This window comes from Heloderma suspectum, chromosome 4 (assembly GCF_057233095.1).
Source record: "Heloderma suspectum isolate Gila_16-S chromosome 4, 16-S_ref, whole genome shotgun sequence".
Lineage (NCBI taxonomy): Eukaryota > Metazoa > Chordata > Lepidosauria > Squamata > Helodermatidae > Heloderma > Heloderma suspectum.
Window position 1 is genome coordinate 129,911,714 of NC_139461.1, and position 26,153 is coordinate 129,937,866.

The 26,153-nt window shown below is 44.7% G+C and overlaps 1 protein-coding gene across 1 annotated transcript in view; it reads left to right on the forward strand.

Moving 5' to 3' along the window:
- CDH18 (cadherin 18) overlaps nt 1-26,153 on the forward strand; it is a 401,711-nt gene that overhangs the window by 199,726 nt on the left and 175,832 nt on the right. The gene's annotated exons all lie outside the window — the stretch shown is intronic.

Genomic DNA, 26,153 nt, shown 5'->3' on the forward strand with positions numbered 1-26,153 from the left:
TTTCAGAATATAGCAGCAAAATAATGAAATCACAATTTAAACAATATCAAACAATTAAGAACTCATCAGTATAAAATCTGTAAGAGCTAGCACAGAATTAATAACAAAATCCTGGTGGAATAAAAATGTTTCCAAAGCCCATCTGAAGATGGAAGAGTGGGGGCTTGACAGAGCTCCCTGGGAAGGGAATTCCATTGCTGCTGAGCTATCAATGAGAAGGCCCTGTCTCTGGTACCTGACATGAGTCAGAGAACAAAATCTGAGCAGTGACTAAACTCTGTTATTGTTTCATGCACAATTTTGTTTTGTGTAAAAATCATTCTGGATCATCAACAGTAACAGAAAGAAGAACTGAGCTGGTGGGACCATTCAAGTTGCTCCCTAGAAGGTCCCCTGTAAGGGCATCAACATCTTGGGTGCACACACATACAAAAGATCTTCTAAGGTGCAACTTGTATGCAGCATGGTACCCAGTAGAGGTAGGGATGGTGGATAAAACCACTGTGGACCCCAATGAGGCCAGATTCAAAGGAATCCAGCCTCCGGAGTCCACAGTGGAATAGCACCACTCACCTCCGCCTCCCTCCAGAATCCTCTGGAGCTGGATCCTCCCTGCGGTGACTCCACGGAGCCACCGGCTGGCTCCGTATCGCCAGCAATACAGCTGCCATTGCCATGCGAGGTTAAGGGCTGACTCTGGACGCAAATGGCGGCCGGCTGTATCACTGGCGATATGCGGCTGGCTCTGCGGAATTGCTGCAGAATGGAGCCGTCCAAAGAGGATTCTGGGGGGAGGGATAGATCGCCTCCCCCTGTGGGCAGATTCCCCCCTGGAGCAGCAGGTAGGGAATCTGCCCATCCCTAAGTAGAGGTAACATGTTGCTGCAGCTCTGCTGCATCATCCTACTCAGGGTACTAGATCCTGGGCAAGTAGCTGAACCTGACTGTTGTTCGGGAATTGGGATGGAAGATATTAGGAACATAGGAAGCTGCCTTATACAGAGTCAGACCATTGGTCCATTTAGCCCAATATTGTCGACACTCTGATGGGCAGCAGCGATCCAGGGTTTCAACCAGGAGCTATTCCAGCCCCTACCTGGAGATGACAGGGATTGAACATGAGAACTTCTGCATGCAAAGCATTTGGTCTGCCACTGAGCTGTGGCGTTTCCCATGTTCCTTTTGTCTGCAAGTTCATTTGGATGAAACTGAAAGCTAGCTTGGATGTTCCTCCTCTGGCAAAACAGCTAAAGAGTTTTGAGGGAGGCCAAAAGAGTTTTGAGAGGACTTGTACGATGTATCCGGGAGGGGCAGCAGGTAGAGCTGGGAGCACGGAGAGCTTGACAACCTTCTGTTGTTTCTGAAGGGGACTGCAAAAAAAAAGGAAGGTTGTGAAGTGCTTAACAGCACACAGTGCATGGTGGGAGGATTGTGGTTCTCTGGGGAGGAGTCACAAGGTATGGCGGCCTTTGTAGGCTCTAAACAACAAAGGTGATGCAGTTCCTGGAATTACATTTTCCTCTTATCACATATGCTAATAACGATATCAATTCTCCACATATCTGTCCTTATGTAGCTAAAATGGCACCACCCACACACAAGAGGGAGCTGCCTGCATTCTCAGAAGAACACCGAGGTTTGCAGAAGTACAAAAGATCAGGCGGGGGGGGGGGGTTGTCAAATGAAGACTGAGCATGCTCAGTGGATATGGAATGCTGACTGATTGTTGATAGAGGGTGGAACAGAAAACCAGGCGGGGAAGTAGAAGTGGAATGGATTGTCTGGAATCCTAAACAAGAAGGCTCTACACTGCAATGTGTTGTTGTAGGTCCCACTTGTGATGCTAATTTTCTCTTCTTCGGTTCAGTGGGGAGGTGCTCCACACTAGAAACGCGATTTAAACATTGATGCGCCATGCTGGCCAACTGAAAATCTTGACTTCCAAAGGAACTTCTTAGAAACAATTGTAACCTGTTGCTTAAAAAAAAAAAAAATCCTGTCCTTCTATTTTAATAGGATCCCCGCTTTTAATTTCACTCATGATTCCCTCTGCCTTTTCAGTCAGTCATTATCTGATTAGTAAGGAGGTTGTTAAAGAGCACATCAATGTTATTCTCAAAATCAAGTGCCTGTAATGTAACTGCTTCTTTCTCCTTTTTATCAGCAGTGGGTCACTTGTTCTTTTGCTTGCAGTACTGCTCCAAAAGCATCAATTTCTGCAGTTTTCTTTCTTTCCCATAAGAAAAAAGATACAGATCAGAATTCTAGGTTTAATTTGTTCTGAGTTGCTTTACAGGCATTACACAGCCTGACACATCAGTTAGAAGTTAACATTAAAAACATTTTTAAGGCAGGTTATTTTATTATAAATGAGAGCAAAAGATAGATTTCATTAATTGTGTTTCTAGCCTGCTCCACCCCTGTGGATCCAGACAGGTTGCAATTGAACTTAAAAGCTGGGATTCAGGGGGAAAGCATAATCACATTTTGGGCATGCACTCAATTCTTGGATGGTTTGATATAAGAATATAAGAAGAGTCGTACTGGGTCAGATCAAAGGTGCATGTAGTCCAGCTGTGCATATGCTCTTGGCAGAACAACATTTTGCATGCAAAAGGTCCCAGATTCCATCTCCAGCATCTCTAGGTAGGGTTGAGAATAGGGATGTGCATACACATAAAATTCAACCTCATCAAAGTTCTCCAAAGTCCATCCAGAAGGTCATTCTGTTTTCTTGACGCTGGCCCGGTGTGGGCTGAGTCAAGCCAGCTGGGGGATGTTGGACCAGAGTCCAGGGAGGTTGAGCCGGTGAGAGCTCACCAAGCTCCACCCCCAAATGGATTCCTCCAACACCCCAAACTTTGGCCACATATTGCGCTTGAGTCCATGTTCAGTCTGCGAGGTGTAAACTGAGTAAATCCTGATTTAGAGCGAACTGAAACGACTCTCTTATACATCGTTAGTTGGGAAAGATTTCTCTCTGAAACCCTGGTGAGTCAGTCAGTGTACAGACAATACCGAGCAGTGGTGCCATTCTGGGTCGACCTCTGGGCAGTGGTCTGAGAGGCTCGCAGCCAAGAAGGCCTCCAAACAACCGCAGCGACATCTTTTTCCTTCTTTGTATTTTAACTTTTTTTCAGGATAGGGCTTCTGCTGCAGAACCAAGCTCCACAGTCACACCTGCAATGTTCATTTCCCAGTCCACTCTGGGAAATGAAGATGGTGGGCATGACTGCTTGGAGCTTTGCTCTGAAGCAGCCAGCTTACCCACCCTGCAAAATTAAAACAAATAAATAAGAAAGGGCGTTGTGGTGATGGCTGCTGCTGCTGCCACAACCACCACCAGTGGTGGCAGTAAGCAGGGTGTGTGGTGGGATTGAACAGGTCCCTCTTTCTTCCCTTTAGAACTCTTTACAAAGGTTGTGAGGCATGCCAGTTACATCAATTCCCAATGTAAAAAGTTTTTAAAGGAAGTAAGAGGGCCCCATGTCATCCTTTCCTGCAGGGTGGGGTGGGGGATCCAGCAGGTTCTTTTTTGTTCCTTTTAAATCTGTTTACACAGGAACAAAGTGGGACTTGTTCAATTTCTGCCTCTTGCTTACCAGGTGACAGGAAGGTATGAAATGAGTTTATCTCTTTCTTCCTTCTAAAACTCTACACACAGGCTATCAGGCGGAGGGATGGGTGAACAAGCAGTGTCTGAGCTCGCCAAAGGTTCTCCAAATATCAGCTCACTGCTTGCCTCACCTCGATTTGTGCTCACGTTTGTGATCGCTGTTCGTCTTGTGTGAATGTGGAAATGACGCAAAACTACCAGCACCAAAAAAATACCAAATTTCTATACATTTTCCCCATAGACTACATTGTGGGTGATTTAAAAGTTGTGGATTGTGAGAAAGTTCTGCCTTTTGGAAAAGTTGTGCCTTTTGAGAAAGTTGTGCCTTTTTTTCAAGCACACATTTTGCAAACACAAACACAAGTTCAGATTTGCAAACATTTTTGGAGAAAACACCCTCCTGTTCGCATTCACGTTGGGGGTTGAGAATGAGCCATTTTCGAGTGATTTGCAAACTGAAGTGAAATTCTCATACATCCCTAATCAGGAGTGCTTTGTTAAAATGAAGAAAAATGGACCTCTTTGTTCTCCTCCCCATTTACCAGGTGCTGGGAATAAAATAATCAGGTTCCTCTGTCTGTCTGTCTGTCTGTCTGTCTGTCTTTCAGTAGAAGGGGAAGCTGACAAGAAACCAGAATGGCGTGGGAGCGGGGAGAGGTGGCATCGGGCGGAGGGGCATTCCCAGAAGGCATGTTACCCAGAGCCTCCTCAGGCCTGGCAGTGCTACTGATAATGAGATGGATTGACCAATTGTCTAACAGGATCTTGTATTCCTGCCCACACATGCCACAGACTCTTTCTAGCTTTGCTATATACCACCTGCATTTCAAGTTGGCCACCCATGATAATACACAGAAGACTTTAAGCAGGCAGTAGGAGAAGGAGAAATGCTTTTTGCCAGCTCAGGCATTGGGTTATACACCTGTTTGCCTTTTACAGACTGCCAGGCCTGGAATCAGCACTCGGCACCTTGGACAGCTTCTAGGACACCAGTCCCTTGCGGAGCCCACCGGTCCTGATGCCTGCCCTGCTGCTGGGCGATTGTGACCCATCATTTTAAATTTCCCACAGTGCTGCAGAGTGATGCTATATTGGGTGCTCTGAGGCATTCTGAGGGAAATTTACATCGTGGCTTATGACTCCTGTCTCTGCCACCAGGTAAAATGATGCTGCCTGAGCCACTCCTTCAAATCTGGAACCAGCCTTGAGGCCTGCAGAGAGCGGGACACATAGGGAATACAATGGATATACAAAGCTTGTGGGATTCCCATCCTTCAGCACTCTCCACATCTCTGTATGCACTTCTTCAAAGAAACAAAAAGTGAGGTGTTCTGTTTTGTTTTTTTCCGTTTGGCAGCAGCCCTGACAAGCATATGAGAGCGGGGGCTTGGAACTTGCTCTGGTTCCAAACTGTTTTTATACATACTGTTAGTACATATGCATGCTGGTCCATTTTCCACATCCTTTGTCCCTATCACACTGTGTTACATTTTTATTTAATTCTTCCTCGAGGAGCTTTGAGCAATATGCCTGAGGTCAGACCTGTAGATGGGGTGGGTGGGAGAACTAAGGACATTTTTTTTTTAATCAGGAGCAGATAAGCCTGTTAGCACTCCTGTGTGTTTCACTGCTGGCTGCTTGCCAGCTCAGTAGATTAGAGGCAAAAACAGTTGACCAGATATGTCTATACACTTGAATTAATAGTCTAGAGACACAGGAGGCAACCTGTTTACTGCCCTTGCTGTCTAAAGGAAGTGGGTATTGTATTGTTCGTCTCTGCAGTTAGCCACTTGCTCAGAATACAAAATAACTATTTTGGGGCCTGTAGCACACTCAATTTACCATTCATGCCACAATTTGACAATATAACTACAAGTAGGTAGGAAGGTGAAATGGTCATCATGGCAGGGGGAGGGGGATCTCCACAGCAACAGTTTTAGTTCGCTCTGCACTTTGGTGTGGTATTTACTGGAGTCAAATCTGCTCTGTCTGAGGACGCACAGGGCTTGAAAGCCTGGATTATCTAAAAGCTAGCCTTGGGCTCTCAGCAGGTCACACAAAAGTTTACTGCAAATTGTTTGGGTGACTACCAGGTAGAGTTACATCCATGTCATAACTTAGAGAGCCTGTTCCCTCCCTCCCACTCTCGCCTTGTTCCTCCCTTTCTGCTTTTTCTGGCCAGTGTGTGTTAGTGCCTGCCTCCCCAACCAATGCCTGATTTCCCCTATTATTATTATTATTATTTTTTACTGTGCCCCTAAAACCACAATAGCAGATTAGCAGGTACAGGCACTCCTGTACAAATGTGCTATTTCACGATAGTGCTATTCATGATAGTGCTATACTGCTGTAAGGGGTATAGTTACTCCTGTTAAAATGCACTATTTCACAATAATGCTATAGCGGGTATAACTTGTTGTTGTTGTTCAGTCATTCAGTCGTGTCCGACTCTTCGTGACCCCATGGACCATAGCACACCAGGCCTTCCTGTCCTGCGCTCTCTCCCGGAGCATGCTCAAGTTCATATTCATTGCATCCGTGATGCTATCTAGCCATCTCATCCTCTGCCGTCCCCTTCTCCTTTTGCCTTCAGTCTTTCCCAGCATCAGGGTCTTTTCCAGGGAGTTTTCTCTTCGCATTAGGTGGCCAAAATATTGGAGCTTCAGCTTCAGTATCTGTCCTTCCAGTGAGCACTCAGGGTTGATTTCCTTTAGGATGGACTGATTTGACCTCGTTGCAGTCCAGGGGACTCGTAAGAGTCTTCTCCAGCACCACAGTTAGAAAGCATCAATTCTTCGGCGCTCAGCCTTCCTTATAGTCCAGCTCTCACAGCCATACATTACTACTGGGAAAACCATAGCTTTGATTACATGGACCTTTGTCGGCAAGGTGATGTCTCTGCTTCTTACTATGCTGTCTAGGTGTGCCATAGTTTTCCTTCCAAGGAGCAAGCGTCTTTTAATTTCATGGCTACAGTCACCGTCTGCGGTGATCTTGGAGCCCAAGAAAGTAAAATCTGTCACTGCTTCCATTTCTTCCCCTTCTATATGCCAGGAAGTGATGGGGCCAGATGCCATGATCTTCATTTTTTTAATGTTGAGTTTCAAACCAGCTTTTGCACTCTCCACTTTCACCCTCAACAAGAGGCTCTTTAGATCCTCTTTGCTTTCTGCCATTAGGGTGGTATCGTCTGCATATCGGAGGTTGTTGATAATTCTCCGGGCAATCTTAATTCCGACCTCTGATTCATCCAACCCGGCATTTCTCATGATGTACTCTGCATATAAGTTAAATAAGCAGGGTGACAATATGCAGCCTTGTCGTACCCCTTTCCCAATTTTGAACCACTCGGTTGTTCCATGTCTGGTTCTTACTGTTGCTTCTTGACCCTCGTACAGGTTTCTCAGGAGACAGGTAAGGTGGTCTGATACTCCCATCACTTTAAGAATTTGCCACACTTTGTTGTGATCCACACAATCAAAGGCTTTAGCGTAGTCAATGAAGCAGAAATAGACGTTTTTCTGGAATTCTCTTGCTTTCTCCATGATGCAGCGAATGTTGGCGATTTGATCTCTAGTTCCTCTGCCTCTTCTAAACCCAGCTTGTACTTCCGGTAGTTCTCGGTTCGCATACTGCTGAAGCCTAGCTTGTAGGATTTTGAGCATAACCTTGCTGGCATGTGAAATGAGCGCAATTGTGCGGTAGTTTGAACACTCTTTGGCGTTGCCCTTCTTTGGAATTGGAATGTAAACTGACCTTTTCCAGTCTTGTGGCCACTGTTGAGTGTTCCAGATTTGTTGGCATATTGAATGCAGCACTTTAACAGCATCATCTTTTAGGATTTTAAATAGCTCGGCTGGAATACTGTCATCTCCGCTAGCTTTGTTGTTACTAATGCTTCCTAAGGCCCACTTGACTTCACTCTCTAGGATGTCTGGCTCAAGTTCAGTGACCACACTATCATGGCTATCAGGGACATTCAGATCTTTCCTGTATAGTTCTTCTGTGTATTCTTGCCACCTCTTCTTAATCTCATCTGCTTCTGTGAGGTCCCTGCCTTCTTTGTCCTTTATCATGCCCGTCTTTGCACAAAACGTTCCCTTGAGATCTCCAATTGGCTTGAAGAGATCTCTAGTCTTTCCCATTCTGTTGTTTTCCTCGATTTCTTTGCACTGTTCATTTAAGAAGGCCTTCTTGTCTCTCCTTGCTATTCTCTGGAACTCTGCATTCAGTTGGGTATATCTTCCCCTTTCTCCCTTGCTTTTCGCTTCCCTTCTTTTGTGAGCTACTTGTAAAGCCTCATCAGACAGCCACTTTGCTTTCTTGCATTTCTTTTTCTTTGGGATGGATTTCGTTGCTGCCTCCTGAACAATGTTATGGACCTCCGTCCATAGTTCCTCAGGCACTCTGTCTATCAGGTCTAATCCCTGAAATCTATTCCTCACCTCCACTGTATATTCATCAGGGATATGATTTAGGTCATACCTGAACGGTTTAGTGGTTTTCCCGACATTCTTCAATTTAAGCCGAAATTTTGCAAGAAGCAGCTCATGATCTGAGCCACAGTCAGCTCCAGGTCTTGTTTTTACTGACTGTATGGAGCTTCTCCATCTTTGGCTGCAAAGGACATAATCAATCTGATGTCGATATTGACCATCTGGTGACGTCCATGTGTAGAGTCGCCTCTTGTGCTGTTGGAAAAGAGTGTTTGCTATGATCAGCATGTTCTCTTGGCAAAACTCTATTAGCTTTTGTCCTGCTTCATTTTGTACACCAAGGCCATGCCTGCCTGTTATCCCGGTGATTTCTTGACTTCCTACTTTAGCATTCCAATCCCCTATGATGAAGAGGACATCTTTTTTTGGTGTTAGTTCTAGAAGGTGTTGTAGGTCTTCATAGAACCGATCAACCTCAGCTTCTTCGGCCTCAGTGGTTGGGGCATAGACTTGAATTACTGTGATGTTGAATGGTTTGCCTTGGATTCGTATTGAGATCATTCTATCATTTTTAAGATTGTACCACAGTACTGCTTTTCCCACCCTTTTGTTGACTATGAGTGCTACTCCATTTCTTCTAAGGGATTCTTGCCCACAATAGTAGATATGATGGTCACCTGAATTAAATTCGCCCATGCCTGTCCATTTTAGTTCGCTGATTCCCAAGATGTCGATGTTCAATCTTGCCATCTCCTGTTTGACCACCTCCAGCTTACCTTGATTCATTGATCTGACATTCCAGGTTCCTAAACAATATTGTTCTTTACAGCATCGGATTTTCTTTTCACCACCAGACACATGCACAGCTGAGTGTCCTTTCGGCTTTGGCCCAGCCGCTTCACTCTTTCTGGCCCTACTTGGAAATACCCTCTGCTCTTCCCCAGTAGCATGTTGGACACCTTCCGACCTGAGGGGCTCATCTTCCGGCGTCATATCTTTTAGCCTTGTGATACGTTCCATGGGGTTTTCTTGGCAAGAATACTGGAGTGGGTTGCCATTTCCTTCTCCAGTGGACCACATTTTGTCAGAACTCTCTGCCATGACCTGTCCGTCTTGGGTATAACTACTCCCATTCAAATGTGCTATTTCACGAAAGTGCTGTTGCTATATAGCTATAGAGGTATAGCTATGCCTGTTCAAATTTGCTATTTCACGATAGCTATATTTTTATAGTGCTATAGGGGGTATAAATATTGCTACACAAATGCACTATTTCATTATAGTGCAATAGAGATAACTTTTAAATGCACAATTGCCGGTTACCCAGTAACTTCCTCGGGAACCGTGATCTCGCAGAGTAGATGTATTCCACATCCCACAGCATTTTTATCAGTGTAAGCCTTAGCCCCTGACACGGTAATGACTTTGAATGTCCAAGATTAATACATTTTACAGTACACAGGCGGCTGTGGTTGGTGAACCTGGAGCACTTACTTCGGTTCACGATGTAGCTCTAATGTGCTATTTCAACATTGCACTTTTTGCTTTACTTTTTTTAAAAAAGTTAGAGGCTGTCTAGAGCACACCTATACTTTGCAGGGATGGCCACCAGAGTTTAATGGTAGGCAAGATGAAGGAAATACCATGAGGTAGCTCAGAACTCTGACGGCCAGCTACAAAATGGCGAAAACATTGAGGAAACACAGGTGGGGAAAACATTAGGGAAACACCCTTTGACTGGGGTCAGTGAAGTCATGGCCCAGTGAAAGACATACCTCTGGATAGGGCTATCATGCCAGAGTAAATGCAGAGGGTTGGAGCACACTGCAACAGAAGTGCAGACACGCCAAATTAAGGAAAGCAATCAGACTAAAAATAGTCTCAGAAAAACCTGTTTTTTGGCACAAAACTCCAGGGTGGCTGAGGGATGGTCATGACGTCATGTGCCCCAAGCGACCTCCAAATGCAACAGCCTCGCAGTGAATCACTCATGGAGACAAAAATCCCTGTTTGTGGATTGGTAAATATTTTGTGCATGCCTAATTGCCTACTAATGTGGCTAGAATTTGTTTTTCCAGTGAATTCAGATGAAATCCTAACACCAGTGAAGGCTTGGGGGAAATTTCCGTTGGTCTTTACAGAAAAGAGTTGCATCCAATATATACTGTTTTTCCATTATGATTTGTGTTTTAATTTGCCATGCTTCTTCTTTCTTTCCCACATTCTTTCCCACTTAAGCTCATTTATTTTCTTCAGTATGAGTATATATGAAACACACATAGCACACAGAGTGTGTGCATGAGCGTTCATTGAGGACATTTTTCAATAGTAATTGAATGGAACATCAACAGTGTTAAAAACTTCACTATTGCATGTAGCAAAAAATGCTTATAGGAAATATTAAAGTGAGTGTTTCCTCCATGGCTTTGATGAAAGCCTTGTCAGTCCACCAACCATGGAGTTGCTGTGCACTCTCTATTCATTTAAACTAAGTTTTTGTGAGGTTGTCATGCAACACCTCCATTTAAGCATATGGATGGATTTAATCAGTAGATTATACCTATTATCAGGGCTGTTTGTATGCTGTGATGCCGCAAGAGAGCAAGAAATGGTCCCCTGAAATCAGCTATCTGAATGTTCTTTTGTTCAGTTTTTAAACTTATTTCTAGTGCTTATGGCTATGAACATATGTTTGAAAGTTCATGGGCAATGGCTGTTCTGAATGAGATGTCCTGCAAAAGTGTTGCTTCACTGCCCTGCATAAAAATTCTTTACTTCTGCCATGTAATTTGGAAAACCAGAATAGCTGAGGCAAAATAATGTTTAAAATTGCAGAATACATTCTGTGCAATGTAGGAAATTATGCAGATCTGCTTCAATTACATACAATATAAAGAGATGAGAATTTTTTTGTGGTGTAGAATTTAAATAGTCTGGGTTCAGAATTTTAAATGGCCCAGTTGTCAGCTGCTGCTTTAGCTGCTGCTTTAGTGAAGGTTTGCATGGAAAAATAGATAACCTGGCATTAAAGCAGGGATGGTGAACCTTAGGCCTATGGGTCAAATGCGGCCCATGGAGGTTCCCCATCCAGTCTACATGGAGGTTCCCCATCCAGTCCCTATGACCCACCCTCTCTCTGCAGGGAAAGGAATCCTTGCTGGTATCTCTGATCAGTGATAGGAAATAACAGGGATTCCACTTCATACTCCATGCACTGTCCCAGTCAGGATGGCAAGAAGCATGGTGCCCATGTGAGCCAGTGCTTGGAGGAAGTGCTCCTGCATTTGCTGGCTGATTGAGCTTTTATGCATTGCCACTCACCACCCCCATGGGGATGGTGCATGATGCGTGAAGGAAGCACTTGACTCGGCAGGCCTTTGATCACTGCCCCTCTCTGAATGTGAGAGGCTCCATACCTCTCCATGAAGAAAGGCAAAATGGGAGGTAGGGCAGATGATGTCAGAGAGGAGGGCTTTGTGCTGTGGCCCCTCCCACTGGCCTTATCTGGCTGGCCTGATTGGTCCAGGGGGGAATTTGGCCCCAGACCAAAATAGGTTCCCCACCTCTGGCCTAAAGCTTACTACACGGCCTGGAGTCAAAAGCTTGGAGGACTGGGATGTATGATGAAAGTTACATTCGGATATGCAATCCTGTGCATATGTACCTGAGAGTAAGTCCCATTGAATTCAGTGGGGCTTGCTTCTGAGTAGACATGTATAGGGTTGTACTGTAACTTCTCGAGGAGGAGGAGGAGGAGGTAAATAGACTACTGCTACATTTATATCCGCCTTTTTTCCTCTTTCAAGGAACCCAAGGTGGCTTACATGATACCCCTCCTCTCTATTTTATACTCACAACACCCCTGTGAGATAGGTTAGGCTGAGAGTCAGTGACTGGCCCAAAATCACCAAGGGGGATTCATAGCCAAGTGGGGACTAGAACCCAGATCTCCCAAAGCCCAGTCCAACCCTCTAACCACTACCCCACTGTGGCTGTTATTACCTCTGTCTCTGTGTAAGACCTGCATATTTATGTATTTATTTTAAAATAAGTTTACAGCTGGGCTTTGTGCAGGTGAGATCTCACACACTCTGCATAGAGATGATGGCCTCCTCCTTGGTTTGAAGAAGGGTGGCCATTCCCTAGGAATGGCGGAGAATTTCTCCCCGAAACTTCGGGGGGCCAAGCACCAATGTGTTCGGCCCCCCGAACAAGTTTCAGGGATAAATCCTCCGCACCCCCCTGCCCCCCACCCCCCCCGGGACGGGACTTACCTTCGCCGAATGTCCCTCCCGGCGGCGGGTCCGGCCAGCGGTTCGGCGGGTGTTCATGCGGGGCGGGAGCGGCAGCCGGTCTTTCGACCAGCTGCCACTGCCGCCATTCCAATAAAAGACCCCCCCCCCGTGATAGGCTACATGACAATTAACGTAGCCTATCACGGCTAGATTTGCAAAGTCACCCGTGATAGGCTACGTGACGATTAACGTAGCCTATCACGGCTGACTTTGCAGATCTAGCCGTGATAGGCTACGTTAATCGTCACGTAGCCTATCACGGGGGCGTTTTTTTTTTTAAAAAAAAACTTTCGAGTTTGCGGCCGGGCGAGGCGGGAAGCCTCCCCCCCGGCCTGAATTTCGGCCGGGTGAGGCGGGAAGCCTCCCCCCCGGCCTGAATTTCGGCCGGGGCAAGGCGGGAAGCCTCCCCCCCGGCCTGAACTTCGCTGGGGGAGCAGCGATGTGCCTCCCCCCCACCGCGAACAAGCTTCGACGAAAGGTAAGTGACTTTCGTCCACCCCTACCATTCCCTAAGAGGCTCTAAGGCTTGGGACGTTTCATGTGAAGCATACTGAGCAGCTATCAATCTATGCAGCATATCTGGCATGGATCTGTGTCCTGCCCCCTACCCTGCATATCCTGATCTCTGAAGTTGCCCCCACCCAATGACAATCTCAGTTCACATGCCGATAAGGGCTTCTGTCACAGCAGCAGCGCGTGTGGCCTCTAGTCTGATATCACCAGGGAGAAAACCATACAGATTTGTTCCACTGACATTGAGAAACAAAACTTCCCATGACTGCACTGTTTTGTCAGCACAATACTGTACTGGTGCTAGAATGGGAGACAGCAACTGGAGGCCCCAGGCCAAATTCATCTTCCCCACAGCTGCTAACAGAGGGAAAAGAGTGTGTGGATGAGCAGCATCTGCAGCAACTGGACTTGTTAGCAGGACAATTGGAGGAATGGGAGTTAGGGCCTTGGCCCATTTCTTCTCCATACCTTCTCAACAGAACTTGATTTACCAAGATGTTACAAGGGCACAAGACACCTTCAAACACCTTTGGATTGGTGCTGCCTCCCTTCCCAGTCCGTCCCCACCTCTGAAAACTCCCCCGCATTGATGAGGTGAATGAGTTTTTCTGGAGTGCTTATACAGCAGTGCCAGTGAGGCAGAGGGCATGGCCTACTCCTAGTGTATTTATATGCTTATTTTCTACAAAAAACATTGTGCTCAAAGCGGTTTGCAGAAAATAGAAAACTTCAATGCAATAACGACATGACAATAATGTATAGAACAAACTGTAGTACACTACAATATAACATTGACAGTTCAACAATTAATAGTTCATTTGAAACATATCAAATGAGTATAAAACATACCAATAGGTCAAATTACAGAATCCAGTACAAATAATATCAGTGTTGTTAACGCTCATCCTCGTTTCACAAGTGTACATGAAATTGCATGTATTCATGCATCATGCTGAACATGGGGATGAAGAGACCTTCTCCAGAGGTCTCTTCATTCCCATGTTCAGCATGATGTATGACCTTGATGCACACAGCAGATTATATACTGTGCTTCTACAAAGTATGGAAAAGCTACTACAAGATGGGGAAAATCAGCTCAAGGACAACTATTAAGGTTAAGTAGCACAAGATTTATTAACACAAATATTTTACAGATGAGAAAAATGCTTGGTAAGTATGTTGTGTCCGACTCTTCGTGACCCCATGGACCATAGCACGCCAGGCCTTCCTATCCTCTGCTCTCTCCCGGAGTGTGCTCAAGTTCATATTCATTGCGTCGGTGATGCTATCTAGCCATCTCATCCTCTGCCGTCCCCTTCTCCTTTTGCCTTCAGTCTTACCCTTTCCCAGCATCAGGGTCTTTTCCAGTGAGTTTTCTCTTCACATTAGGTGGCCAAAATATTTGAGCTTCAGCTTCAGTATCTGTCCTTCCATTGAGCACTCAGGGTTGATTTCCTTTAGGATTGACTGATTTTGACCTCGTTGCAGTCCAGGGGACTCATAAGAGTCTTCTCCAGCACCACAGTTCGAACGCATCAATTCTTCGGCGCTCAGCCTTCCTTATAGTCCAGCTCTCACAGCCATACGTGCGTGTGCCAGTATATGACTTGTAATAGTCCTAGTTTAGAGGCAAAGACAGAGGTGGGGTAATTAATGTTTACCAAATGAGGAGTGGGGAGGGTGTTTTGGAAATGTCAAGGCAGGGTTTGGGAAGCTGTATGCTAGCGGAAAGCTAGAGTGCTGGTGAAATATAGTGGGCCACTCTGAGGTAGGAAAGATAGAACTATTTCTTTGTGTATTTATTTCATTTCTGTAACACCCAATAGCTGAAGCTCTCTGGGCAGTTCACAAAAATTAAAACCACAAGGGGAAGCATGAAACAATAGAAAATATGAAAGCTTAAAACCACAGTATAACAGTACAACCAGAATAAAACCTGGCAGCATTACAGAGATTTAAAATACAGATTTAAAACATTAGAGCTAAAATACTAGGAAGCTAAAATGCTAAAATACTGGGAAAATAAAAAGGTCTTCATCTGGAGCTGAAAGGAGTACAACACAGGTTCCCATCGAACCTCTTTAGGGGAGATCATTCCACAGCCAGAGTGCCACAGCAGGAAAGGGCCTCTTCCTGGGAACCATCCACCTCACTTCCTTTGGCAGGGACTCATGGAGAAGGACCCCTGAAGGTGATCTTAGGGTCTGGGCAGGCACATATGAGAGGAAGCAATCCCTCAGAAAATTAGAACAGGGTGGCCTCCAAATGTTTTGGCCTATAACTCCCATCAGCCATAGCCAGCATAGCCAATGGTGAGGGATGACAGGAGTTGTGGAACAAAACATCTGGAGGGCTACAAGTTGCCCACCCCTGATTTAGAGAATTAAAAAGGAGGAAGAAAAGGAAAATAGAGTTGAAGTGGCTATAGTTCCCTTGTTTCAGAGTAAAGGGAACACAAGGGACCTCACTTCCTGGTTGTTCACAAATATTTGGAAACTCACAGTGAGCACAAGCAGCCTTTCTAGTCTCACAACTTTTGGTTATAAATTCAAAATGGGGCAATTGCCCCGAGCCAAATTATAGATAATGGGATTCATCTTTTGGATAAACATCCTAAAGAAAGGCCTTTGGACAGACGATAATGGAAAGACCAAATGGAGGCTTAGCCATTATTAGTGACCCTGGAGTCAAAACAATTTGGTCAAAAAATAAAGTTTTAAGTGGAGAACATTAAAAATGAGGTTCCTCCTTAGATCCTGACCACTCTGAGAAAAATAACAAACATGAAGAGAGGCAAGGGAATTGGGGGAAAAGAGGCAAGGAAGGGAACTAAATAAACGTTACAAAATGCTATGTAAATAAATTAGTGATGTACGAAAGGGACTTACCTGGTCCCACAGTTTGCTTCGCGGTGGGGAGGAGGCGCTTTGGTTCTCCCCCTGAAGTTCAGGCCGGGGAGAAGCGCCCCGTCTCCCCAGCCGCAAAATAAAAAGTGAAAAAAAACCCAAAAAAACATCCGTGATAGGCTACATAACGATTTACGCAGCCTATCACGGCTAGATTTCCAAAGTCAGCCATGATAAGCTATGTTAATCGTTACGTAGCCTATCACGGGTGACTTTGAAAAAAAAAAAGTGCGTACGCAAATGGCGGCGCCCATGGGCGCCACCATTTGCGTTCCTTATTTGGTCCCGGTAGTTTACGTAAAGATTTACGTAGACTACGGCAAAAATAAGGGCAACGCAAATAGCATTGCCCTTATTTTCGCCATAGTCTACGTAAATCTTTACGTAGACTAGCCGGGACCAAATAAGGAACGCAAATGGCGGCGCCCATGGGCACCGCCATTTGCGTACGCGCTTTTTTTTTCAAAGTCACCCGTGATAGGCTACATAACGATTAACGTAGCCTATCACAGCTGACTTTGGAAATCTAGCCGTGATAGGCTACGTTAATCGTTATGTAGCCTATCACGGGTGTTTTTTGTTTTTTGTTTTACTTTATTTTGTAATGGCGGCGGTGGCAACTGGTTGGAAGAACGCCTTCCCCCACCCCTGCCGAAACGCCGCCGAAATGCCGCCGGGACCCACCGCCGAGAGGGACATTCGAGGGAGGTAAGTCCCATCCCGGGGGGGGGGGTGGCGGGGGGGTGGCAGAGAATTTCACCAACAATTTCGGGGGGCCGAATGCGTTGGCATTCGGCCTCCCTGAGATTCATGGAGAAATTCACGGCCATCCCTAAAATAAATGATTGTGCTTGACTGGAGACCCTTGTAAGTCTCACCATAACATCTGAGATTCCACTATTGGACTCAGAGCTGGTGCAGCCCTTGCAAGACACAAAAGGAGTACTTCCTTAGGTGAGTCATAAGTGAGATAGTCTTAAGTAGCCATTTAGAAGTTTTAGAAACGACTAAGAATTTCCCATGATAAAGAGATTCTCTCGAAACACATCAAGAACCATACATTGGTGCAGCTGTCTCTTTTTTGCATGGCATGCAGAGAGATCATAGGGTGCCTGTGTCCAGTATGGGGCCAGGCTCTGCTTGATGGGTACTTCACCAGGGGGCAAAGTTCTGTCTGGGTACACTAGGCAACACAGATCTTTCTGGGCAAATGAGGCAGCAGCATGGTTGAAGTTGGAGATGGAGTCTGGCCCTGGAAACATCGATTGGGTGCCAGAATGCCAGGAAAGAATCACTCTCCTAGCAGGGAGAGTGCTAGGAATGGATCAGAAAGCATGGGCCTAAGAGTCAAATGAAACCCAGGTGATCGTTCGAATGCAACAGTCCCACAGTGGCAGAGCATCAAGCTCATAGAAAGAACATGCAGGGTACCCAGACTCCTGGACAGTTATAGACTTCAAAACAAAGAGTACAAAGGAGTCAGTGGTTTTGGAGCTGGATTCAGGATGGGGTAGAATGAAGGGATCAATAGCTTGACTCATGGAAGAGAAATGAGACCTCAAGGAAGAGATTCCCATCTGCTTGATTGAGTTAAAGCTACCTTACTGAGCATTAGAAAAGCTATGCATCTGAGACACAGTTAGGTGGAGGCATGCTGAAGAAAAGGCATCACAAGGGGTGCCCAGGTGGTACTTTAACCAGCTCATCTATCTTGGGGAGGGGACACATCAGGATTGGGCCATGTTTGCTGCCAAGCCTCTGGAATGGGCATTTTAAAGGTAACCCAGTGGTTGGTCTGGCTGGAGTGGTGACCTGGAAGTCAGGTAAGCATTTTCATGTATCCACAGTTCTGGGAGCAACTCCTAATTTAATCAGTGGAGGACAGACATAAAAAATTAGGTACTCCCCACACCCACACCCCCGGCTACCATCTGGGGCCTTGGTTTCCCTGACAACCTTCAAGCCACTTGCTCTTACTGCCTTTTCCAGAACAATTTTTTTTGGGGGGGCAGGTAGCCAGGAGGCCAGGGTGATGCCAAGGGAACATAAAACTCATACTGCATGTACAGAAAGCTGGCGTTACTGAGCTTATCTGTAGCAGCCTTATATCCATGTTGAGCAATCCATTCAGCAGTTCGTATGAAGAGACCTAATAAAAAGGTACCTTGCCCAAATGAAACTAGCAGCAAAAGAGGGAAAATAAAACTAAAAGAAATGAACTTTCCTAAGCAGCAGCCCTCACCAAGCCAGGCAAAGCAAGCTATATAGTGACATTCACGCGCACACACTGCCCAAGTAAAAGCCCCACTTTCATCCCAGATGTCTCACTGGCATCTTAACTGTAGCCTGAAAGAGGAGGCATTGATGACCACAAGCCACATCAGATACATCCCATCACCCAGCAACAGAAAGAGACCTTCTCACCAGGGTCCCATGTCCTGGGCCTAGAAAGGCCTGCTTCATCACCATGGCAACTTCCCTCCTAGCTGTCTCTAGACAGTAGAACCCCAGGAGAGGCAAGATGGAAAGAGCCTCTCCCTAGGTTGCTGTCCTCATTAGAGGACATAGTCAAACCGAACCAGCCTGTGGCAGCTCCTCAAGTACATGATTGGGCAGGGACAGAGACCATCACAACCTCAGGGTCCAACTGGTGTAGCTGGTCCTCTTCCCCTCAAGCTCCTTCCCCAGAGGACATAGTCTGAAAGGCAGTACAAAAAGCCTTCCAACCCCAAAGGTAGCCCCAAGGCTCATGGCATTAGTCCCTAATGACCATCAACTCAACCATCCACACACACGGTTTTATAACCAGACCCCAAAGGCCAGGAAGTTCCCTCACCGTTCCTTCTATCACAGCTCCCTTACAAAGGCTGTTCGAGCTTCCTCTGGTGTTCACAGCTAGATCCCTCACAACAGATCCTATGGTATATGTTCTGTTCTGTTTGTAAGATTAGGAGATTTGGCTGTTAGTCCCCCCCAAAAAAATCTTTATAAATGGGGCGGGGTGGATCAGATGTCTCATTTCTCACATTTGTCTTAGCTTTAAAATGCGTGCCACTTCGGCTCTAAAACTTTTGTGGCTGAAGCACATTGGTATGTGCCTGAAATAAGCATATTTTCCCCCAGAAAAATCTGCTAATGTAATTCATAGTTAATGGATTCAAAAATGGAAATGTAGCTATCGTGTTGTAATGAGAAAATATTATGGTTTAAAATCATCTGCAGTCTCTTTATTATTTATTTAGTTAAAGGGAATACAGGCATAAGATCCACACATGATATGCTTATTTCTAATTCTCTCTCTCCCTCCCCCTGCCCCACTTCTGTTACTCATGCAGAGTTAAAAGGAACAGACTAGAAAGAACAGGAGTAAAGCTGTTTTCTAGAATGAAAATGCAGAACTTTTATCAAATTGCTCACCTAGCTGAGTCATGTTGTTATTTATTGTTTGTTTGTTTGTTTGTTTTGATGAACAGAACTCATTGCCTGCATAAAACAAAATTAAAGGTATATCTTGTTGACTTAAGGGGGGGGGGAAGTCCCTGAGAATTCCTTTGAGAAAACAGTCTTGGATGGGTAGTCAGAAGCTTGGAAATTTCATAAGGTTTTGCCTTATTTTCACTCCTTAGAGTGCGTGTTCAGCATTGATCCATCTGAGATTTTAACAGTGCACCAAAAGGATGGCAAGTCATGCATACAAATTTGCATTCTCAGCAGACATTTGCCATTTTTTTTATTAAACTTTCTCATTAAACATTAAAGATTTGTCTGCAGAGATGCAGATTGAAGACTTCCCTTTTCAGCTTTTCATGAATGTCTAACTTCTCAAAATTCCAGTGGTAGAGAAACAAAGAGCTAGGATAAACCTACTGGTGTTTCCCACATGCATGGAATCTGAAACTAATAGGCAGGGATCAGATTAATTGATAGTATCAATTTTGTATATGTTCACCCAGAAGTCCATTCCATCCTGTTTCTGCATTAATCTGATATTCTTTTTTTAAAAATCAGCACAAAATGTGTTTTAAAATATGTATTTAATTATCTTTTCTCTCTCTCAAAAGATGCATTTTTAAACACATTTTCTCTTAAAATAAGCATTTTGATATGCATTTTAATATTTTGTTGTTGTTGAGCCAAGAGCTGCATTGGAACAGTTGGGAAGCAGGAAAGCCAATGGATAATTAAGTTCCAATCCACACATTAGTTCAGGAGATGCCAAGCAGGTCTGTTCTTATTCGAATGCACACAGATTTAATTCCTTGAGCATCTCTAATATTATGCTCAGAATCTGTTCTTTTAAAATATTTTAATTGTTTTAATTATGGGATTTTATTCCTTTATCTAACTGTTCACCACTCCAAAATGTTTGATGTGGAGCGGTATATAAATATTGTAAGTGAATGAATGAATGAATGAATGAATGAATGAATGAACTGTAGGGGTGGGAGGAAAACTTGAGGCTAATTCCAGGTTCTTAGGAGGTCATCCTACTCTCTGTGTGCTGAGTGCAGAATATGGATGCTTCCCCGGTGCTGGGTGCATAGCAATCGGATATGCTACAGCATGTCAGCCAGTGACCTCCACTCCTCCGTTTGGAGCATGCAGAGTCCCGGGCCCTGTGCCTGCAAGCTATTCCTGCCAGGAGAAGGAATGTTAGTGAGATGGGCAGTGAAGTTTGTGCCACTTGCGTCCTCTTAAGTGGAGGAATGGTGTCCATGAAGTTAGACACACAACAAGCTGGAAGAAAGGAATATTCTGGGCAGACTTCCTCTTCCTCTTCCCTGCCCTTCCCTCCCCTGTCACCAGGGCCAGCCCAAGACATTTTGCTGCCTGAAGCAGAAAAAACCCACGTGACTTTAGCACCTTAGGCAGAAAATCCCACATTTGCTTCTGCCAAGGAGAAAATCTGCAACAACAACAACTCATAAAACAACTAACCATTTGCTGCCCTTTTGTGTCACCCCAAATCCCTGAGGTGCCCGTCATACTCTGCCTAATGGTTGGGCTGTCCTGTCTTTTATTGTCAGGAACTCCTTTGCTTACCCACATACAGAGCCAGTGTTTACAGAACCACTCACCCATATCCATTGCAAAGGAAAGTAGGTGTCTCCCTTTATAACAGAGTATGTTAGGTTATTTCCAGGGCACTTATGATGGGTTAGTACAGTTTCAGTCCCTGTTTTAAAGGCCCAGCTCAGCCTTGGAATGGGCTCCCCACTTTCCTGAGTAATAAGAATTTCCAAGAGTGGTATTTACCTGGGGTTGGTTTCATTTGGAGGAGATGTCATTGGAGACTTGAGGTGTTTATGTAATATCTGAGTATATTTACAGGCATAAAAGTTGAGCATAGGTGGGGAGAGTTAGCACAACACTCCTGAAAACAGCATATCCATTGCCCCATGAGTGAGAGATACCAAAAGGTGCTTTCCAGAGCACCTGTCTCTTTCAGTCAGTCTCTGTTCCACAATTATTGTATTGTTCTTCCTCGCACACACAGATCTCAATCAGCCCCTCCTTTCAGCTGGGGGTGGGGGAAGAGGAATAGGACCAATCATCTTCACCAAAATGGCTTTCACCATGCAGAGGTGTCTTAAGCTATGTATTTCCTAGCTGTGCTTCACCATTTATCTGTAATTTCCCTACCCGTAGATGTTTCTGGCAGCTTGACCACTCACTATTATGGGACTTTAAGCAATTATTCTGGCACTATTAACCCTTCTCTGTCCAAACTCAGATTCCTTCTCAGCAATCAGGAAGCAATCCTATAAAAATATTTATTAGTAATAAAGATATGGGTAAGCCTCTGTAGGACATAGTTCTGAACAATCCCAGCCAGTCATTACATATCTAGTCTTAGGGGCCATGGTATGCATCACACAGAATGTATCTCCAAAACAGCCTTGAGCCCTTAACCTCTCCTTTTAGAAGTTAAGTATGGAGAACGTAATACCCAGTCTGCAGTGTCTAACAAACACATCAGGGAATAATTTGGAATGTTAATTGCACATTGAATAATTGAAGCCTCTGTGCATCAGGGAAGAAAAGTGCTCTTTTTAAAGATGCAGCACAAGGATTCCAAAAATTAGAGATGTGTGATACCTTTCAGAGGAAATTCCTCTTCCCGATTAATGGCCTGTTCAAGAAATCTTCACAGGAGCTGTCCAGGGGATCAGAAGGCAGGAAGTTCAGGATAGCAAGGGGTGTGGGGAGCTGTCTAGTAAGGAGTCACAGGGAGCTCAGGATGTATTGCTTCTGCACTAGCCAAGTAGCTTTATGCCTGGCTCCGCTTGCCCACCTTTTCCTGGCCTGTCACCAGGGCACTGATCCAGACTGTGTGAAGAGTATGGGTTCCTTCTCATGAATACAGCTCAGGGATGGTCAACAGTGTCCTGCCAGAGCTTTGGATGACTGCTGCGATTGAGCATCCTGAGACTGATGTTGGTGCATCTGGAGCAAGCTCTTTAAGCTGGAGTCATAATAAGGCTAATACTACTAGTTTCTTACTTCTAGAGATTGTTTTGAGGTAAGCAGTTGCATGTAGCAAAAAAGCAGTAGTATGCAGTCCAGAAAGGCATAAGGACACGTGCAAGGAATTTTGGGTGGTTGTGTATTCCATGAGGGGAACATTCTATTATATTACTATGTCCCAGGGCATAGTCTGAAGGCACATGATGCAGCCACCTTGCTGAAACTAAGCAGGTTTGGGTGTGGTCAGTGCTTGGAGGGGAGACCACCTGGGAACCACATGTAGTCACCTTGAATTCCATGACAGAAGAAAGGTAAATGTAATAATATAAATGTAATAAATAAAATAAGTAATACTATGTATAAACTCATCCAAAGAAAAGAAGAGCCCTTCAGCAAAACTAGCACCTTTCCAGGATCACCCATATACACACACAAACACAAGGGCAAGGTGACACAAGGCACAGCTTCAAGGCAAGCAAATATTTCCCTTTACTCTTGCCTTGGAGGGAAAGGGGAGAAGTGTGTGTGTGTTTGGTGGACTTTCTAATTACTACTACTTGTCTCTGGCTTGCTTTGTTTCCTTCACTCTCCTGATTGGTTGCTTTAAAACCATTTATTCTCCACTTTATCTCTAGGAGTTCTAAGTGGCTAAGAAGAAAATAATTAAATTTGCTGTTGTGCACCCCAATCTTTAATGGGCACCAAATTGCCTGAGTTTGGCATATTTTGAGCCAGTCTACCCCCGCTTTTCTGTTTTGGAGAGGGGAATAGCTCAGTTTATTCCAAGTCAATTTGAGGAGGACCCAGCTTTTGGAGGGGAGAGGGGAGACCTTCACAAATGGAGATACCATATTTGTTTTAAAGGTTTTAGATCTCAAAATTTGTGGACAAAGATGAAAGTTATAGACATGTGCAAAAAGCCTGTTCCTGGTATATATTTGAAGAAAAAAATATATAGCTCCATTGTTAATTTTTATGACCCTCCCCCCCCCCCGCTTGTGAACTGATAGTTGTGGGCATTGGTAGGCTTAAATGTGACAATAACACTTTGCCTTTATGTAGTAGGCAAATCTTGATAAAATAGTGAAGAGCAGAGACATCACACTGACAACAAAGGTCCGCATAGTTAAAGCAATGGTATTCCCCATAGTAACCTATGGCTGCGAGAGCTGGACCATAAGGCTGAGCGAAGGAAGGTAAATGCTTTTGAACTGTGGTGCTGGAGGAAAATTCTGAGAGTGCCTTGGCCTGCAAGAAGATCAAAGCAGTCCATACTCCAGGAAATAAAGCCAGACTGCTCACTTGAGGGAAGGATATTAAAGGCAAAACTGAAGTACTCTGGCCACATCATGAGAAGACAGGATACCCTGGAGAAGATGCTGATGCTAGAGAAAGTGGAAGACAAAAGGAAGAGGGGCTGACCAAGGGCAAGATGGTTGGATGATATTCTGGCGGTGACGGACTCGACCTTGGGGGAGCTGGGGGTGGCAATGGCTGACAGGAAGCTCTGGCATGGGCTGGTCCATGAAGTCATGAAGAGTCGGAAGCGACTGACTGAATAAACAACAACAAAGTGCTTTTTGAGTGTTCCAAATTCTTCACATACATGATCACAGTAATTCTTACTGCAACCCTGTAAGATAGATGGGCCAGTATTGTTATCCCCATATTACAGAAGAGGCTGAGAGATATTAGCTTTTGCTCCTTTTAGCCCATTGGGAATCATCACATAGAGGCAGTACTGCACAGATGGAGAATGGAAACACTGGTTGATCAGAGATAGCCTGTGGGATTTGCATTTGCCTGTTCCAGGGCTGTGGTCAAATGATGGCTTTTTTTTTGCATATCAGGCAGTCACAATCCAATATATCAGCTTTGGAGTATGGATGCTTATGGGATTCAGTCCTTCCAGATCCCTGTACAGAAGGACACAGTCCAGACCTGTTGGACTGATGTGCAGATCAGAACTTAGATATCCACTGGATTTTGCACTTCTCTAAATATTGTGACAGCAGTTTAAATGTCTCAAAATATACCTTTAAATACACCTTTTGAGAGAAAATGCACATTCAGATGTGTATCAGAATATATATTTAACTGCATTTTGAGAAGGATTTTTCCAATTAACACAGAAACAGAATGGAATGAAATTCTGGGTAAAAATGTATGTAAGTGATACACACTGGTAAAGGTTGGCCTCCCTGGATGCAAATGGAGCCGATGCCAACAGCACACTTTGAGGATTGATTTGAAATTGACAAGAAAACATTGTCAGCCAGAAAAGGTAGTGGTGCGGTGAGCTATCATTAGAACATGACAAAACATTGCAGTGTGGAGCCCTCCTATTCAGTGTCCCAGCCAGAGGGTAAAATCAACATTAATCTTACATAGAGTAGACTCACTGAAATGAATGGAACCTATGTTAGCCATGACTAACTTCAGTTCCATTCTTTCCAGCGGGTCTATGCTATGTAAGACATACGTTGGATTTTACCCAGACAGATTGTTTTCTCCTTCTGCAGTTCCCCTTGGCATGGTGATACCTCCCCTTGTTTCTCAGTAGCCCCCATTTGGCTATGTAGCCATCATAATTCAGTACCTGAGTTTGCTGTTAGTATATATAATAGAGCTTTGTGCAACATGAACATGGTTCCGAGGTTCATACTTCCCTTACCCTCAACTTACTGCTCCCAAGTAAGTGTTAAGAAATGTAATGTCTTTATGTAGTGTATCACCTTAATGCAACATGTGGTAAGAGCCCGATCTGCAAATTGCAATGGATAAGATGAAATAACCTTAAGTAGGTGTCAGAGATGTGTCAACTAGCTCCGTGAGCCTTTAAAAATAGTCAGTGCATTTCTTGCCACAGACAGTACTGGCATTGTAGTTTATGACTTGTTTTGGTTTTTTGAAATATATTGTCTGGTAAGCAAATAATGGTCCAACCAGAGGGCTGGGATCATATTTGTATTTTCTCATTTTCATATTTAATGTCTGATACTTTACCTATTTCCCTTTACAATTGTGTCTGTGTGTGGCCAATTATGTGGCCAGTGAAGATCAGAAGGCTTTCTGTGGTGTCCCCTGGAATAGGAGTAGCCATTTTGGTGCCCCACTTCTAAAAGTATAGGCAGTGGCTCTTTTACCAAGACATTTACGTAGCAGAGATAAACACCCTTAAATTTCTGGCATCCCAACAGTGGCAAACACAGACTGGGTAAAGTCCATTTTTGTGGGGCTAGATAGGATTTCTGAAAGAAAAATAATAGTATATTTCACTTGGACTCTCCCATCCTAAGATTTTTTTCCCCTGAAATAACAGCTATTTATTTTGATGGAGCTAACTTTCATGTAAGCATGCTTGGGATTGCAGCTTTATTTTAATTTCAAGTTTATGATATAGTTGTCCTTTGTATGTGAAAATGCTTCTCCTTGAAGTAACCACAGGGAGAAAGCAGGTTTTATTTATTTATTTAGGGACTAGGGTGCAATCCTATTCAGATAGGCGGCCGCCTCCAAACTTGGAGGTGACTGCCTACCCAATGCAGGAGATAGCATGGAGGGGATCGTTCCCTCTGCGCTTCTCCTGCCCTGCATTTTCAGCGAGACAGCTGATTGCTGCTGTCTAGCTGTGGGAGGATGGAGTGGGGGAGGAGGCTGCTATATGGCACATTGGATGTGTCGTACAGGCAGTTCCACCCTCCCTGCCCCGGAACGCCCCCAGATACACCCCTTTTCAGCCGCTCCACGCTCCTCTTGTGAGCATGGAGGACAGGGCTGTTCCACCCTGCCTCCGAGGCAGCATGGAAGTGGGGGGAGGTTGGTTCTCTGGGAACTGACATTGGAGCACGGGCTCCAAGGTCAGTCCCTGGAAAACCAGATATCCTATGGCCATCTAGCTGCTGTCTAGTGGCCATAG